Below are 18,748 nucleotides of genomic sequence, written 5' to 3'. Positions count from 1 at the left end.
AATGAGAAAGTATTCTTCAAATATTTTGTGAAAAAAACATCCTTCTAGGGCAGCTAAGAACATTCCACCTGAAATAAGTCGTTTGAAAATTGTCGAATTCGCGGGAATTGAAAAAAAAACAATTGAGGCCTCGGAACAATTGACAGACGGATTCGATTGCTGACGTACAATCAAAATGGCCGCGGTTGAACGCGCTTGTGAGTTGTAATTTCGTCTCGGCTCTGCGGTAATTTGCTGCGTTTATCAATAACTATCAATGTTCAACGTTAATCAGAAATAGTCCCGAGAAGTCGAAGAAAGATTTTGCTTTGAAAGCTGAGATTAATGCAGCCGGCAAAACGACATTGTAAGCATGTGAATGCAATCACGTCGCAAGGTAAATTAAAATTTGCAGTTTTCCCCGATGCTACTATTTTCCTTCTGATCATCGGTCACAGTGCAATGTAAATCTAGAATTTTGATGCAAATTCCAATTTCAGTGCGAATTTCTTCAAGTCAAATAGCTCGCCCATTTTCAACTTTTGCAAGTATTTCATTTCTTTTGCTTCTTACAAAAATGTTTCTTGTGGACCATAAATTGAAAGAATGCCATAATCACCGTTGAGTAATATACTTCAATAGATTCATTTAAAATGCAAATTGTCATTTACATTTTAAATGCCCATTTTAAGTGAAAACATTTTAAATATTACCCAGCAGTGCCTGTAATTACATAAGGCCGTTACAGCGAAATACCGTATATAAAGAGAGGCCGTATAGAGAGATACAGGTGTAAGAGAATGAGAGTTGGAAATAACGCCTGACGCCTCCTCTACTCGACATGCGTCGTCGCGTCGCGAGGTGAGAGACACAGACGAGTGCGTATTTCGACCGCAAGATGACGCGGGCGCTGAAACCACCGTGAACCGTGTTTCTCGAGGATTATCGGTAGATGGCGAGTCGATCGTCGATTATTTTTTGCCCGCCGTCAGTCGGGCAGCCGCCATGTTACCGTGCAGCGAGTAGGACGTGTCGTCGCGCGATGATCGCTGTTGGCCGTGCGTCGAGTAAGTTTTCAGCCGAGTTCGGTTCGCGGCATTATGTGTAGTAACGAGCCGGTGCGCAACGATAACTGTGGCCGGAAATTATGCTACGAGTGTCGCTATTGCGAAGCAGTGATAAGGTGAAGTGCGTCGATATCGCGGAGAGACAGCGATAGCCGAGAAGCCCCGCGGACCAGCTGAGAGACGAGAAAGGGAGAGAGAGGGAGACAAAGATATACACACGCAGAGAGAGAGGAAGCGAAAGAGAAAAGCCCGCCGAGGTGAGTCACGTTGTTGTAGAAATTCTGTGTCTCGTTTCTTGGCGCTCTCCTCGTGCGCTCGAGGAATGCGTTTCGTCTCCTGCGGCTCGACTCCTCGTCTCCTCCCCCCAGGAAGCATCGGAAGCTGGATGGAGCAGCGACGGCGTCTCGGGCACGATTCGAATTTCGAGATCGTCGATTGTTCTCTTCGGCCTCGGATGGCTTCAGTTGCGATGTTCGGTTGTTCGGCACGCGACGCGTCTTTGTTTGTAAATAATGAACGTCGCCGAGTCCGGCGATACGTAACATAAATACGTATCACGTATGTATGCAACGTATACGGTATGTACTTGGGCTCTCGTGTTTCATCGTTACGATCGAAAGAACAACGATGTTTGTCGCGTTGATTAAACAGCGTGAGCGCGACGCGATGCGACGCCGCACGCGACACGCTCTTCTCGGATCAAAATGATCAGGCTGAAGTTAGTAACGTTGAAACTAAAATTACTATTTTTGCGTCGAAGAAGTTGAATTTTCAATATATTTGTTTGCATTAACGGTTTACTAGATTACAACTGATCGTAAAGTTGCTAAGTAACTATTTTTTTCCAAAAATGCATCGTATACAATACCGTCGCAAACTTCAGCCCGATAGATCACGACGTCGCAGTTAGTAACGACTCGTGCCGAGGAAAAACCGTTAGAAACAGTTTGAAATTCAGTACTAAACCGTGATAAAACAAAACATACTCATTATTCAGCAATCATACAATTAGTTCCTTAAAAATCATTTGTTTGTTAATATTAAAAAAATAGTGATTTTCTTCCCAGCGTGTCGTTGCGAAAACGTTACTAACTTCAATCCCGTCTTCTCAGACTCCTCGTCGCGTGCTTCGTTTCAAATCGTAACGGCTGCGTGCCTCCTGTGTCAATCAGGATCCCCGAGGACGTTCATCGGACCACCTCTCGTCTCTCGTGAAGCGCGTACTCACCGCGTATAATATGTGTAAGATGCATCTACGTATGTACGAGGCATTCTGGTTCGTTAGCCTTGCCAAGGACGTTCGGTCTCACGTTTTCTCTCCCCCTTCTTATCCCCCTCTTCCACCTCTCTTCTCTTTTCTTCGTCTTCTTCTTCCCCTCCTTCTTCTTCCTCCACCTTCGGCCGTTACGAATCGTAGATGCGATCTTGCTTCTCTTCCGCCTCCTTGCCTTCTTTTTCCTCCTCCTCTTCTTCTTCTTCTTCTTCTTCTTCTTCTTCTTCTTCTTCTTCTTCTTCTTCTTCTTCTTCTTCTTCTTCTTCTTCTTCTTCTTCTTTTTCTTCTTCTTCTTCTTCTTCTTGATATACGGGTTCCATTTCCTCCCGCAAACGACAATCTTCCTCCTTCCTCTCGGTCAGATAAGAAAATCTTTGTTGGAGATTATCGAGGAATCGTTTCTTTTTCGAATATACCTACGCATACAGGTACGTGTAACATCAAACGTTCGTTATTTCGTTACGTTGTTATTTATCGAAGATTTGTTCCTTGTGCCGAGGAAGAAAGGGTCTTAAACGACGCGATGACAACATCGTTTCGGTGAGAAAAATATTTTTACCTACACGCCGTCGAAGTTGGGAGTGAAAAACAAGTAATGAAAAGCTTCACGGTGAAAAAAATAAACCTGTTACTTCACACGCCTCACTAATTTCAATCATTATCATCCCGTGTCTGATTGAACAAATTAATCTTCCGGTAAATGGTTGCTTGCAGTCGTCGATTTTATGTATGAATCTTCGTCAGCGTCTCGTTACACTTTCTTAACCCACTCGCGAGCTTAACGAAGAAAAACGACAAACATTTTCGTGCCGATTTCTCTTCTTTGAGTTCTTCTACCCTTAATTGTACAAGTCTGGATAAATTTTATCTCATGCGTAAACTATGTTACGTTACCGTATCTCGGAATCAAATATACGTTAAAAAAATCTTTCGTTTCTTACTTTACGTTTCTTCTCTTATTCCGGTATCACACGACGATGTGATACATTTGTAAAGAGATTGGAAAAACTCGACGCCGTGCTTCTCGAGTTAAATTTTCACTCTTGTTCACCCATCATGCGTGCAGTTAAATTCCTGTGCATGGGGCTGACCAACAGGGTTAATAAAACAATTTATTCTCCACTCCGCACTGCACTCGTTTTATTCAACGCCGCAATTTCCAACCCACATAGACGTATGCATACATGTATAAAATATGTTGCTATAAAGCTGTTACACAATTTTACAACGCTTTATACTTACGTTTTCATTCTGCCGTTTCAAAGCGTCATCGTCGTTGTTGCGTCACGCGCCGTTGTGTGTGGTATTACATACGTATTGTTACACATATCTACATCTATATGCGATAAGGTGTGCATTGTACGATAGACGTACTCGTTGAACGCGAAGCAGCGTAAATCTAACGGCTGATCAGCGATCGGTGAAAACCGTTGTTCTTTTTCTCTGCCTGCGTCGTCGTTTTTCGCACGTAATCTTTTTATCCTCTTTCATTTTCTACTTTTTCGCTTGTAACTTCTTCTTCTTCGTCGTCAGTCAATATATATAAAAACACGAAATGCGGTGGGTGGCGTGATGCAGCAATCTCTCTATTCGGACCTGCTTCGCACACTGCAGCAGGTAAAAAAGGGCCCCAACAGCCGTTGGAGGTTCTTCGTTTCGTTTAGTTTCACTTTGGGTCGGGTCGAGTTACCCGGCTACTTTTCACCCGATCCGCGACGTTCAAAGTAGTCCCAAAAAGCACTTAAAAAAAAAAAAAATAATATATAAATAAACGAACAGCGAAACCGATGATAAATACGTGCGGCGTAGCGAATAGGTGAAGACCAATTTAACGGGAGGAAGCAGAAAATTAAGAGAATATCGTAGAAATATCTGATTGTATTCAAAAACTGATGACTGTTTCGAATTTGAAACGTTTTTGAAAATTTATACCCCCCCCCTCACACACACGACTATAATTGAGTTAGGTTTACTCAAAGAGGTACAAAAATTGCATCGCGCGCATGATTTTTTTTTTTTTTTTTTCTTCGCTACTCGTTTTGCTTCAACGTTTGCGATACGGATATTTGGAGAGAATATTTGTTTTCAAATTCAACAAATACATGGAAATTTCCTCGATAAGAATCGAGTTCTATTATATCTTGGGTAGCATAGTTTTAACCGAGAAAACTACTCTGCTCACAAGCTGCTGCACTGCGGGGTTAAATACGGCAATTAACGCTTCTCTGCTGCTGCTGCTGCTGCTGCTGCTGCTGCTGCTTCTTCTCTCACACGCGTTCTATATGCAGACGTATACAATGTTGGTATATGTATAACGCTGCAAGAGTAACGCAATTGCTGCCTCGAACAGAAGTCAGTTCTCAACGTCATTGCTGCCTGACCGGCAGCAGCACGGCGTGCTTCTGAACCTTTAAGACGAGTGTTTGGAACTGGTTTGTAACCCAGAGGTTCAGACGAGGATGATGGTCGCGAACCGCAAATACCGTTCACAGGATCCGCGCGATTCCGTTCCGTTCGTTGATTTTCGTAGGGATCGATCGTATCGATTCATTTACTCCCGATCTATTGCAGATTGATGCATACCTAATCTCGTTATTATATTGTTACGTAAATTTTTGTTTAAACAATTCGTCAACAACTTTCCGGCATTATTATTATTATTCAAAACGAACCATGAAACTTTAATTCCAAACATTTTTCTCTCAAACGCGTCGTTCACAAGATATTTTGCCGTGTCAACTCAAGTAATACACCCCGTATTACATTATACACGCAACAAGATTCGCGCGCGAGTATGAATTCGGCCTTTTGCATCATGGTTCAGTTCGTGTTCGCTGGTTCTTCTTTTCTTCTTCTCGACATCTCGCGGGAATAAGAATAAGAAGAAGAATAAGAATAAGAAACAGAACGAACGGTTGCAGCCAGTCAGGTAGAATGGAATATTTACTGTTATTCGCGCGGTTGAACGTGACTTCTTCTTCTTCCTCTTCTTATTCTTTTCAGTCGTCGCTTATGCTGTCGGATCGGCCAGCGGTCGAAACGCGATTTAAGGTCTCGTCGAGTGTAACGCGTAAGATACAACAACAATAATAACAGTTTGAACAAAGAAAATCCACACAAATTTAAGACCCAAGTTGCATGTTGTGCCCTGATTTACAATCACGTGATATCGAAGTTTAGAAACTCGTTTGGATTTCAGCATGTGTCAGAAATTTTTACTTCCGAACAGAAAAAAGAAAACATCAGCGTATTATTCAAAATTCATTTCAAACAATTTTAGAGGAGAGAAGAAAAAACTCTGTTGATTAAATAGAATTTTAACCTCTGATCGATGTTTATTAAAATGGATATTCTATACGATTTCTGGTGTTGAAAGAAAAAAAATACGGAACGATAATGGATATGGATACTTTTCAAAACTATCAAAAACTGGACCTCTTTGTTCGTCATTTGACTGATTTTTTTATTCGTTCATACATTAAGTACGGAATCAATTTTTGCTTCTATAAAATTGAATTCAAATTTTCGGTTGTTATACATAATACACTTTTTAAACCGTAATTACATCGTTTTCTTTTTATTTAATTACTGTTTTTTTTTCCGGACAAACATCTCTCAATATTTGAATAAACTCGGTGCAGCTTTCGAAAAACCTTGTTAGTCGGAAAATTTTCTTCTTGCAATTCAATTGCAACTGGTGCGTGCAGAAAACTTTCCCCAATGGTTGCGTGCACATTTTATTTAAATATAAATATATATATATACATATATATATATAAATATAAAAATAATAGAAGAATGAATCAATTATTGTTTATTAATTCAACAATAAATATCGTATTTTACGTACCTCGGATGTACCATTTTCTTTCGATGCTGCGGATCGACTGTCGACAGTCACAGAGTGCAAGACAGCGATAATGGCGATGCCCGCTGTTGCGTATAAGCTGCTTCTTATCGTCGATGTATAAATGGAATATTTGGTCTGCAGATACAGCTTACGCGTCATGTATACGAATTGCTAAAGAAACGAAATATACGCGTTCATTCGTACTACTCGGCGGAAAAAAACTTGGAGCTTTTCTTTTTTCTTTGCCAATTCGATTAACCCCTCAAAGAACTTTAAAAAAAAATTATATCCGTGTTTCTTTTTTAAGTCGATGCAACTTGGGTCGCAAATTATATGTTTATAATTAATTGTGCAGAATTTTTCAACCGTAATTTTTAGAAAAAGTTCTCCTTTCTTCAAATATTCTGCTTTCTGTAATAATAATTCTGATTATCCGTCTTTTCAATTTTGGAACGTTAAAACAAGTGTCTCAGTATTTTCGACATTGTGAAAAGGGAAAGAATGAGTTGATTTCTCAGGTTTGGAAAAACATTTAATAATAAATTTCGATTTAAAATCGAGGCGTCGCGTCGAGACAAATGAATTTTATGCATCCCTCGTATTATAAATGTTAACCGATTCGGTACGGAATGCCTTATTCGTCCTATAGCGATATTGATAAGATTTTGATTATTTAGTATTTTCCAATAATATTTTTTAATTATATTCTTATAACCGAGCGTGATTAGCCTTTATTATCGCGTCTCATTTTCTTATGTATAATATTTACGTGCACGCGGCCACTGCAATTGTGCAAGAGTAATTAAAAGAAAAAAAAATGATATAATTCGATGATCTCGTCTTCGTTTTTTTTTTTTTCATTTTTTGTTTCATCCCCAATTTTGTACGATTATATCAAAATTCGTGGCCAAATCGCTCTATTCCCATGCTCTAAAAATAATTCTTAAATATGCTTCTCGCATGAATTCATCGTTCTTTATTTTCATCAGGTCTTATCTTTGCGATTTAATATTTTACACGATTAATCTACCCTAATTATTATTTATCTTGCGTGTGCAGCTTGCATCTTGCAACGCGATGATGAAAAAATTGTAATTATTGCGTTACACAATTTCTTATTTATTTAATCTTATAATTACAAGCATTCCGATCGCTTAGTCATGCTCAAACGAACTCACAGAACGTTGTACAAACAATTGCGTCGAAGGAAAATTTTATGCTCCCTTTATGCACATGTAATATGTATCAATGTAATCGTTCCAATGAACCCTTTCCACAGTGAGTTTCACAATTAATATCGCCTTGACCCGCCTCCACGTCGTCTCAGATAGGCGTCTGGGGTTTATTGCAAAAAAGCATTATGTAGTTACAGCGTGGAAATTTTTATATGCGACGATAAACGAGCCTGAAGATCCGAACTTAATTCGATCGAACTAATTAACTAATTTTCTGATCAACACCGCTCAGCAAAAATTTCTTTTTATTTCCGTGCCTGGGTTGAGTTGATTATTTTTTTATTTCTCACGCATCAAAACAATGAAAAAATATGTACGTACACCACCGTTAAAGTTTGCTTTTGTAGCCTCGGGAGAAATAACAACTATTTAATAATTTCGCTAAGCACAAGTCTGCAGAGATTTTGTGCCTGGGATTTGTGTACGTGATTGTTACATGCTGAGTGATATTAGAGACGTAAAAAATACTATTTCGCGAAAAAAGTTTGATTTTTCAGTCAGGAAAGTGTTGTTTCAAAATGGAAGAAAATCTATGATTTCAATTATTCAGCTGATAAAAAAACCGAAACAATATTATTATTTAACAAAAGCGATTTAAATGCACAACTGCAGTTTGTTTAATTGTTAACTGCAATAAATGTTTGAGAAAATAGGTAATTTTACTTAAAATCCGAAGCATTGTTCCGGTTTTTAAAACAGCAAACTTTATCTAATGAAACTATTTTTATTTATTTTTTTTTTCTTGTAATAATTACGCGGAGGAAAGAAAAATTTCACACCTAGAGAACCCGGACTGAAAATTCGCGTTGACCTGTGAAAATCTACCAACGAATACCGACTATCAAAAATTTATTAACGCCAATACAAATTTCTAGAAAAAGAAAGTTATCTCTGAATTCGACGTAGTTTATCATATATTTTCGCTGGAATTAACGCACATACGCAGGTTGGACAAACAAAATAATTGGGGCGACGCGACGATGCCTGATAGATTTCTCGATTCGTCTGTCGTTTCTTTTTTCAAACATTATCATATCCACGAAACGAATGAAATTTAACGAAGTGAGACGATAACCCCTTGGGATCAACTCTGGGCGATACGACGATGGTTAACAAACAACACGCGAGTGCTTGCATAATGATAATCTCGGTATAAATGCCGGCCGTCCGAGCTTCTGTCGGTATAACTAAACTTGCTCGCATCTCTGAAGCAGCAGCAGCAGCAGCGCGTTATTTTGTTAAACCAGGTAATAAGAGAGGAGTTATATACGTATACATTGTTATTCAACATGAAGATTATCGCCTACGTCTTATTCGCCGTGTTGGTCATCTGCCAACTCTACACTTTCGTCCAGGCTCAACAGCACCGTAAGTGTTTTTACCCATATGTGGTGTAATGTATGCATATAGTTATAATTATGGAAAATTTGTTTCTTCTTCGTTGGAGGTTATAATTTTTTCGCTACATTTACTCCGTTTTTATTTTTTATTTATTTATTTATTTATTTATTTTTTTTTTCAAATTATTTTCATCGATATTAGATTCATTTGAAACTCACTTCCGTCCGGTTGTCGCTTAGAATAATTTTACATCTCAACGATTATTTTATAATTTTTCCATGAAACTGACGAGTTTTGGTAATATATCGTATTTTAACGTAACGTTTTGTTCAACCGTTTCGGGTTGACGATATTTACGTTTATTTATTGCTTTATTTAAACTAGACTTTGATAAAAAAGAAGTGTTGAATTTCATTCAAACCATTTTCTCATACGTCGCGCGCGCGCGTTTTTTTTTTATTTTCATTGAAACTAACGCGTCATTTTTTCCGTAGCTCGAATTAATTTCATCGCAATTCTATTTCCGTAAAATTTCACACCCACAATTTTATAGAAAATTATTTTCCCTCGACTAAAATGCGATGTGAATTAATTATTCGACCGTTGAAATTTTCTGTTTTTTTTTTCCTTCTTCTCTTTATTTTTAAACCTTCTACCCTCGTACCAATTTATTCAACCTTTCGACCAATTTTCCAGCCAACGAAGATCACCACCACGGGCACGATGACCACTCCCACGATCACGCGGGTCACGCGGATCACGCGGGTCACCAAAATCACGCGGGTCACCATCACTAATCTTTTATTTCGACAATCTGCGATGTGAAAAGTAATAAAGTTAGAGGCTTTGCCTTTTTATAGTTTTGTCTCTGTCGTGTTTTTTCTTCCCTTTTCTATTCCGAACTTTCAACTTCCTTCGATACAATTTACAACTTTGTTACCTGTACTCGCAACGTATAATTTACTTGATAAACTTTACTGCAATTTACGATATTATGTTATGTCCACATCGGTATATCCATCAGGTACAATATATAATATTATGTATACAAATTTTTTTAACTTTGGAATTCTGAAGCGTGTTGCAGTCCGCATAATAACAAACAACGGACAATTAACCGTAGCTGCAGCATATTAATTGTAATTTTATATAACAATGCACGTGCGCAACGCGCAACGATTATAACAATTCAAGGACTACTTGGCGGCCATGGTGTTCACGTTTCTAATGCATTATTACGCCTTTCGTAGCCAACTTCACTTTCGTTACATGTACGCAAACAATTACTTATAATATTGTTATCGCGATGCAAATAGTTGAGAGGGAATTTATTGATAATCTTTTTTAAACCATCGCGTTAAAATAAAACTTGATCTCTTTTTCCATTCTCCGTTCCTTTTTCTTTCCTCCGTCTATACCTATATTATTCTCTTTTCTCAAAGTTTCCACGCTATAATATTATATCCAAAGGAATTTTAAACATGTATATCTTGGGGTGGTTTTTCGTTTTTTACCCATCCGACCACCGGATTGATTATAAATAAATGGCAAAAATATAAAATTTGTACAAAATTTGAGCGTCCCAGATTAAATCGGAGGGGTCCCCGTAAATACGAAAACTTTTTTCCACGTGCTTGAGTAACGTGAGATTTTGTCATACGTTCAGTCATTATTTTTCTGCAAGTGTAATTAACGCCTAAAAAATCGATGATTCTCTTGATCTGATCCATATTGTTCCTGCCATTTGTGACAAAAATTCACAGACATCCACCGACATTTTGTTTATACTCCTGTGGATCGATGAAGTTGGAGCAAAATTTGTTGTTTCTTTTCTTCTCTTCTTTGAATATATTGCATTTTATTAACCAATTTGGGTTGAAACTTTTTATCCCCTTATTTTTCATGCGCTTCGTAAGAATGAAAAAAAAAAACTAGTCGGATTCATGTACGCATGTACGTGCATGCATGGTCAGATACGTTTTAAATTCATCATTAGGGATGAAGGACGTCTCCTTGTCTCCCGTATTTTCTGCAATCTCCGCCAATCTTTCCGAGGGTCGAATTGGCGCGGTATAAAATTTGCGTCAAGGTCACAACTACCGTTTTTTCCTTTATTTATTTATTTTTCTTTTTACCCCCTCCCTTCCTTTATTTCTCTTTTCTCTCCGCTCCGTAGCTCCGAGGATAATTAGAGATACGCTTAACGCGACTTTCTGCATCAATTTCTGGAATTCCTGCTGTTTCGACGTTATTATTTATCACCGGCACGACGTTTCGTCGATAATTTATTATTATTATGCCACATAGCATTGGTAAGAGAGAAAGGAGAAAAGAAATTTGAGAAGTTGAACCCATTACGTTGGATTATGGTACTCGACGCTCGGGAATAAATCAATCGCTGAGGCTTGATCAAGATTTATCGATCTTTATTACATCTGTAATCTCTTCAACGCGGCAGCCTGCGGTCGTGGTGGCTTGATATTTATTAGAGACGCTTCCTTAATCGCACGACTAATGGGATTAATTGACGTCTAAATCTCGGAGCGGAAAAAAAAAACCAAATTACCGTCGTTTGTCTCGCGGCTCGAACCAACGATCGACGTAAATTATAAACAATAATTTACACGGATAATTAATCAACCACCGTCTTAGAGATGGAGAAAAGGAACAAGTTTCGTTGTTCATTAATTTTCGGTCGGTTCTACGACCTTTTAAACAATTTCTGTATTTCGTGCAACCGGCTCACATCTGTATTTATTGAATGTATATGTGCATTGGTACACCGGGTTTATACTGTTTCCGGTTTTGTTTGTTATACCTTTTATATTCGTTACACAGCCGGTGCGGTATTGAAAAGTTTGAACGTGAATTAATATTTGGTCAAAGAAGTTACGCAAGTATATTTTTAATCGTTTATCAATGTTTAACGAGTTTCGTTGAATGAGAAACGGCGTGTCTATAATGTATTTATTTTACACAATATTTTGCACGTTTGTTTAATAATCGTTGAATTATAGTTTGTATTACTTTTTTCATTCGTCATTCGAGCTTGATTTCATTCGTATCTTTATTTTTATTTTTTTGTTTATTTATTTTTGCGTGGTTGTCAGTTACTGATTATTGTATTTCGTAACAATCGTGATGTTCCTCCGTTTTACATTAATACAAATCCATTTTCTCTTCTCAACTTTAACGCTACTCTGAGCTTATCATTCACGAGTTGTCTTGAATCTGAAACGTTTTTTTTTTTTTTTTTTACTCAAATAAATTCCCGCGGCGATGAAGAAGAATTGGATAGTTTTTCGATTCTTGAAAAAACGCGTTCGCGCGACGGTAGCAGCGATAAAAATGATTTATTAGCGTTATGTATAATATCACGCGCAATGAACGAAGAAGATGAAATTTGGCCATAAAATAAAACCTGATAATGGGAAAATATAATTTATCCAATATAGATAATTTAAAATTTTTTTCTCTTTTGTTCCTTTCAGTTAGTCATTCAAGTTGGATTTTTTAATCGTTAGCATACCAATCCTACGCACAGGTTGTTGTAACTTCCTGCAGGTTTTTTAGATTCGTAATTTTCTTGCTGGCAAACTGTTAAATAAATAAACAAATTATTATTATTATTATTATAAATGATTTTTCGTATCTCGAAATCTCGGTAAAATTCTTATTATATTACAGAGTGTATAATCTGTAGAATGTTCGATATCTTCGGAACAGATCTTTGCTCGTTCGCGATTCGAACCTTGAAATTGATGTCTGACCTAATTCGGTCATTCGCGAGTCAATTGCAGTTTATGGAATATCGATTGACACCGATTTAACACGTGCGACGATAATCATATAGTACGTCAGGATACGTTGTAGAAAAGTGGAAAATTTTTTGCAAAAGAAAAAAAAAAAAAAATGATCCACGATTCAATAATGTTATATATTTATTACTCCTCTTATTTGTAACATATATGTATATATTGAAATTGTTGTGTGCGAGTAAAATTAATTAATAATTTACGCGGTATCATTATTACCGACGTAGGTACGTATTTCGTTGCGTTGCAGCCAACGAGATTCGTGGTTGAAGGATTTTCATGGTTATTAGGAAATTTGCCAGGAGACTTACATTTAGTAGCGATAATGATAACGATAATGATAATTAAACTGCATTACGTGCATTGTCATCTTATGCCAAGGATTGCCTGAATGTCTGCGAATTTGCTTCCTCTTCTTCATCCTCTTCTTCTTGTTCTTATTATTGTTATTGTTATTACACGCGCACAATTGATTATTTTATTATAAATTGTTATGTTATTATAATCATTTTGTGATCCGGCCACGAATTGGTCTTCGGTAAAAAAAAAATTGATTCGTTTTTTACGCATTGAACGTTGAAGAAAATATTACACGTGTTTTTTTTTTTATTCTTCCAAATATTGCATTAAATGCAAAATTCTGCGCGTTTAGGGGAATAAAGGGAGGATATTTTTCTTCCAGTTATTGCACGATTTTCTTGGTATGATGATGTAAAATTCAAAAACCGCGTAAATGTTTGTAAAAAGCTGGAAAAAAAAAATAAAAAATATTTAGAAAACGGAGAAATTGCGTTGGCCTTTTTCCAAAATCGTTGGCACTGATCACCTGCTTCACGTCGCGACGAATTCTCAACTCGTAATCGTTCAATCATGTGCAGAACGCTTCAAGCTGACGGAGAAAAATTGATTTTCGTTTAGGCAATATAACCGAGAAGTGGTTGCCTCGCTTTTATTTATTTCTTTACTCTCGATCAACGAAATTATTAATGATTATATATCGTCGATCGGTTTCACGTGACCATTTCAATTTGTCGGATCGACGAATAGCTATTATTTATATACGTGTGTGATTCAAGTGATTTAGTACTAAGGCTAGATAACGATAAAATATAGATTTATATTGTATTGTTATAATGTGTATATAATTTATGGGGCAGGGTTGAAGTTCCGAATTTAATAAATTCCGAAAGCGCCTAATTCCGAATTATTTGATGGCGAAAGATGAAGTTATGAAATTATACCTTGAAGAAACAATAAATTTTTTCAAATTTAAAGTTTTCCTATTTTCACACTTTCAGAATTTTGAGCAACGGGTTTCGGCCAATTCGAAGTTTTGATTTCTTCAAGTTTCGTAACTTTTCAAATTCTGAATTCCAACCCCGCCCCTGACGTATGATGAAAGTAAGTCATTTATTTAAAAATTCCGCGCCCGAATTCCGGCGTCAATCGCTTTTCCCGGCCGTTCTTACATTTGTATATTTATTTTTTCTCCATCCTCAAATACTCTAATTATCTTTCTCCACCTCCGCGTGCTTTGCGGTTTATAAATAATCGAATGACTAACAGCTCGTCTCTGTCAGTTGACCCGGAGCAGCTCAAGGAGCGTTAATTTTAACTGTTTTTCTTCTGTGAAAATATTTCATCTCGGTTTTTTCCATTTTCTTTTCATCTATCTCAAAGTCTTTAACATTGTATTTATTATTATTTTTCTTCTTCCTTTTTCAAAACATTTTTTCGACACTTTCACGAAGAAATTTGTACATTTCGTAGCGTGATTAATCATTTGGCTTGCGATCATTCGGCTGAGAAAATAAACTCCATAGATTTTCAATATCATCGCGGTTTTAATTGCAAATTGCTAATCTTCTTAATCTTACTTATAAAGTCGAATCAAATTATTTTTCAGGTCTTTCTTCGTTAATGCATATATACAATTGTTGTCTTAGCCGTTTTCTTTGCAATGTTAATTTGTGCTCTTTCGTGCCAAATTTCACGAACAAGTTGTCAATTTGGTTCGGCGCCAGGTTCGATTTATCCTCGCAGAAAAAAAAAAGAAAAAAATTTACGCTCTGCGATTCCTCAAAAAATTATACTTCTATTTTTTTTTTTTTTTTTTTTGTTTTCCCTATCTACGTATATAAAACTATTATAAATGCGTAATGATTTTAAATCGTTATTTAAATTTCAATTACGTTATTATATATTCTAAGTATAAAATTAAAAAAAAAAAAAAAATAAACTCTTCGTTCGCTGCTGCTGTTCAAATTTTCTGACGGCGGAAGCTAACAGATTGAAATGTGATAACGAGACGCTAAGGAGAAGAAGAAAAAGAAGAAGAAGAAGACGAGGATGAGGATGTGGGAGAAAAAGTTGAGAGATGATCTCGACTGTGTAGGATAGTCGTTAACTTCAGGAAACTGCAAGTAAACCCGTTTGCGATCCTAATACGATAATTATAATTAGACCTCGTCGTCGTCTCTTATACGAACAATATTCCTTACCACTAATTCCTAGATTTTGGTAACGATTCGCAGCTCGTCCACGCATTCAAAGTCCCGCATATCTGTATGCATAGAAAACTTTTCCTCCTAGACGCTGGTCTATTTTAAGTTTCATTCAAGTATTTCGACGAGACGCTTCATTTTCATTTTCTTTCTTTTTCTTTTTTCGTCTGTTTTTTTTCCCCCTTTCGTATCTCGTATTATAGGTATCTGTAACACTTTTGTGCTTATTCTCTTCTGTTTTTCATTCTTTTACAAATTCCTTGGATCCCTAGCACGCTTCTACAATTTTTCTTTCTTCTAATCTTGGTTCTTTTTTTTTTACTCACTCCGAAGGGTTATATACGTGTCCCCGTTGTATAATTTATAGCTGGGTATCAATGCGTTTTTCTGTATAATCATACCGAAATTGTTGAATCGGAAATAAATATGGACAGTAGTGAATGGCTTGAGGGGGATAGAATTTTACCAAAATATATTCCACCGCGTGTAAAGTGAGGAAAACATTTTTTTTTCTTAGTCGGGTTGAAGTTCGTAACGATTATAATCTCACGATGCAGACTTTTCCAAATGTCTGGGTCCTCCTTCGGAAATCTTCGTTCGTACGATGTTTCTCTTACTTTGTATCGGGGGGAAAGAAAAAGAGATTGAAATTAAAAAATCGTTATTTTATAATGTCAGGATTGTCCGTGATAACGTTTTGCAAATTCGCAACCATGAAAATTATTCCAAAGTTGTATAATGGTAATTTTTTTCAACAGTGTTCGTTTTCCTTACGCAACTACTTTCGCGTCTTCTTCTTTTTGTCTATAACGAAACATCCCCTGTATCTTTTAACAGATCTTCTCTTTCACCGGTTTCCGACGAACGTTCAGCGCCTGGTGTAATTTTCACCACCCAGATTCTCTCCCATTCGGTATCACGTCGGATCGATGATTTTGCCTGAAAATTACATTTTCTAATCTTTTCAAGTAAAAGCCTGTTCCCTTCAACATATGTATTATGTATACATATACATAAAACTTCGACGCACGCGCCACGTGGCGATTCGCTTTTTCCTACAATCTTCTTACTCGCTCTCATTTTTTTTCTCGAGGCGACGAAGATTAATGTAATATTTAGCAGGGTGAGAAAAATCTGTGTAGTAAGGGTTGTGAAAGAAAGAAAAATAGCAAAAAAAAAAATTCACGGACCGACGAACAAATCTGGAGCAGCAAACGCACCGCCACTTTGCCTTATACATAAATATATTACGGATCCAACAAAATATTGATATAGCATGGTATATTGTACATGTAAAATATATTTCACGCTAGAAAAACTTGTACGATGTAAATCTGGTACGAACCGTAGGCCGAATGATGATGTTGAAAAACAACGCGCCGTGCAAATATTTCTTGATTACACTCGTGTGCTTTTCACCTCTCATCGTCTCTGCCCGAGCCAGCTATCCACTCTACACTTTTATTTTCCGTCATACGTGTATTCGTATAATATATGTACGTGTGCATTTATATAATTTACGGTGTGAAATAATCTCACACGGTGCGTTTAAATATTTATTATATTCAGCCTTTCGTGCGTTTGAAACATTTTATAATTGATTGACGAAATTTTCGTCGGCGTTTCTCTCACGCTCAGCAGCTGGTACACATCGTTGTACGTAATATGTATGAATTAATTCTTGACTTGCAATGATTCCTTTATATTTTTTAATTTTACAGCAATCCATGTTTTTCGTATCTAGCTGGCATTATATATATGTATATATATATGTGTGTGTGCGTGTGTGTGTGTCCCGAGTTTGAAGTTGGCGACGTTAACGTAACGAGACGTTGAGGCCAAAAAAAATGGCCAAGTTACAATTTTTAAAATAAATATACGGGCTTTGAGTTCGGACTTTGCGAAATATGAAAATGTATTGTTTTATTACGGTTTACGAAATTTTGGACAATGTTCAAATTGCGAAAATAAATTTTTTTCCAAGAACGGACCGTTACTCCACAACCTTACGAATTTCAAACTCACCATACATCGCCCTCCTTTATCCTCATTCAATCATCTCTCTCCGTCTCTCTTTCTCATTCGTAATAATTTGTAAAATTACATCAATCCGGGAAGCGAACCGCCGTGATAATAAACTTTGCTGCATAAATTTTTCCTAGGAATTTTGTCCAACGGTCAAAACTTATCTCACATGTAGCTTTGCATAATTTAATCATACCCATATCTTATCGCAAGGAAACCGTCGAGTTGGTTTAATGCGATGGGTCAACTGGCTCTGGACACGATCCTTTAATGACGTGTGTTTTCTGCGACTAAGCCAGTGTTTTGCCTAGGTTTGTGTGCAAGCGCCCAATGCCGGGGCATAAAAGTGGTGTAAAAGGTGTAAAAGATGTTTGCATGCAGAAATATTCCGACGAGGAGATAAGACGACATTGTACACGTATCTTAACCCGTCATGCCTCGAGCTGACGGTGGTGAATCATTTTACTTATATACACGATTCCCAACGCAGGGAGGGCGAGGAGGAATCTTGTCGAGAATTTGCGAAAACGCACTCGAATCGTCGATTAGCGCGATTCTCGTTGCTCTGACGCATCCATCGGTTTCTCTAATAATGTCCTGCACGTACGTCATTGTAGGTGTATATATACATATATATATATATATATATATGAATGAAACTATCCGAGAACGTTAAAAAATGGTACGACTCAATAAGCGTCACTCTATCGAATGGTTTTCTTGCAATTTTGGGAGATGCTTTTGAACGAAAAGCAATCGTGCAATTGGAAATGCATCGGAAAATTGAAGGAATAATTCATTTCCGGGAAAGTTAAACCTCTACACGTATACATGTTTTAGGTAAATTACAAGTTTTTTGGTTTGCCGATTACGAATCTGAAATCAGATTTTGAAAATTCACGGCACGGCGAATCCAATCGGAGACCCCGAAAATCCCTGCACAGAGATTTTTCACCGTATTCGATCAAATTTGAAATTTTCCTCCCGCCATATCGGATCCGCTATCTTGAATTTTTGAAACCTGAATTCAGATTCGTAATCAGCGATTCCGAAAACTACAGAGAAGGAAAATCGTACGAATTGACAAAATTTTCGTACTGTTTCTACCCAGGAGTTTGCTTATCATCGCCGTATTGAGGGAGGGTGGGAGGGTTGGATTCAGTTCTTCCATAGGCGTCGTTTCCGTTATTCCGCAAACTTACAATTAGTCACACTCCGCAGTCGACTTCAATCTCTCGGCCAGACGTAAGTCACGAAAAATTTTCAAGAGCAAATCTAGATCGATCAGAGTTGAAAAAAAAGTTTTCTCAAACGATTACAAGTGAGACTGTTCAGCGAATCATCATTTTAATTCAAACACCGACCGAGTCCAAAAGAGTGAAAATTATTTATTTTTGTACAAGTTCTTTTTTGAAAAATTACGGAGATTGGTGAGAAAAATCTGTTTTTTCCCCTAGTACTTTGATGACTTGCGATCGGTCAGTGAATATAAATAACACAGTCTTTACGCGGTTGTAAAATCCGCCTAATGTTAATAAAATAAAGTGAGATCGAGGTGAGAAATTCAGAGAAGAAGATAACCATCGTTAATTATAGTTTTTTTATTTTTAATTTTATTTTATTATAATTATATGTTAATTGTAATCTACGAAATTCCGT

General features: G+C 37.0%; 1 protein-coding gene across 12 annotated transcripts in view; it reads left to right on the top strand.

Annotated features, from left to right (window-relative positions):
* The first annotated feature begins 985 nt into the window (after positions 1-985).
* Positions 986-18,748, top strand: part of LOC124180161 (rho GTPase-activating protein 21-A) — a 97,755-nt gene continuing 79,992 nt past the window's right edge. For all 12 annotated transcript variants that reach the window (XM_046565289.1, XM_046565288.1, XM_046565292.1 and 9 more), the window contains exon 1: positions 986-1,303. The gene's annotated coding sequence lies outside the window, so the exon portion shown is untranslated. The remainder of the gene's footprint in view (positions 1,304-18,748) is intronic.

Source organism: Neodiprion fabricii, chromosome 4 (assembly GCF_021155785.1).
Source record: "Neodiprion fabricii isolate iyNeoFabr1 chromosome 4, iyNeoFabr1.1, whole genome shotgun sequence".
Taxonomy (NCBI): Eukaryota; Metazoa; Arthropoda; class Insecta; order Hymenoptera; family Diprionidae; genus Neodiprion; species Neodiprion fabricii.
Note: the sequence above shows the minus strand (reverse complement) of the source record. Positions and strands in the feature narration are given on the sequence as shown.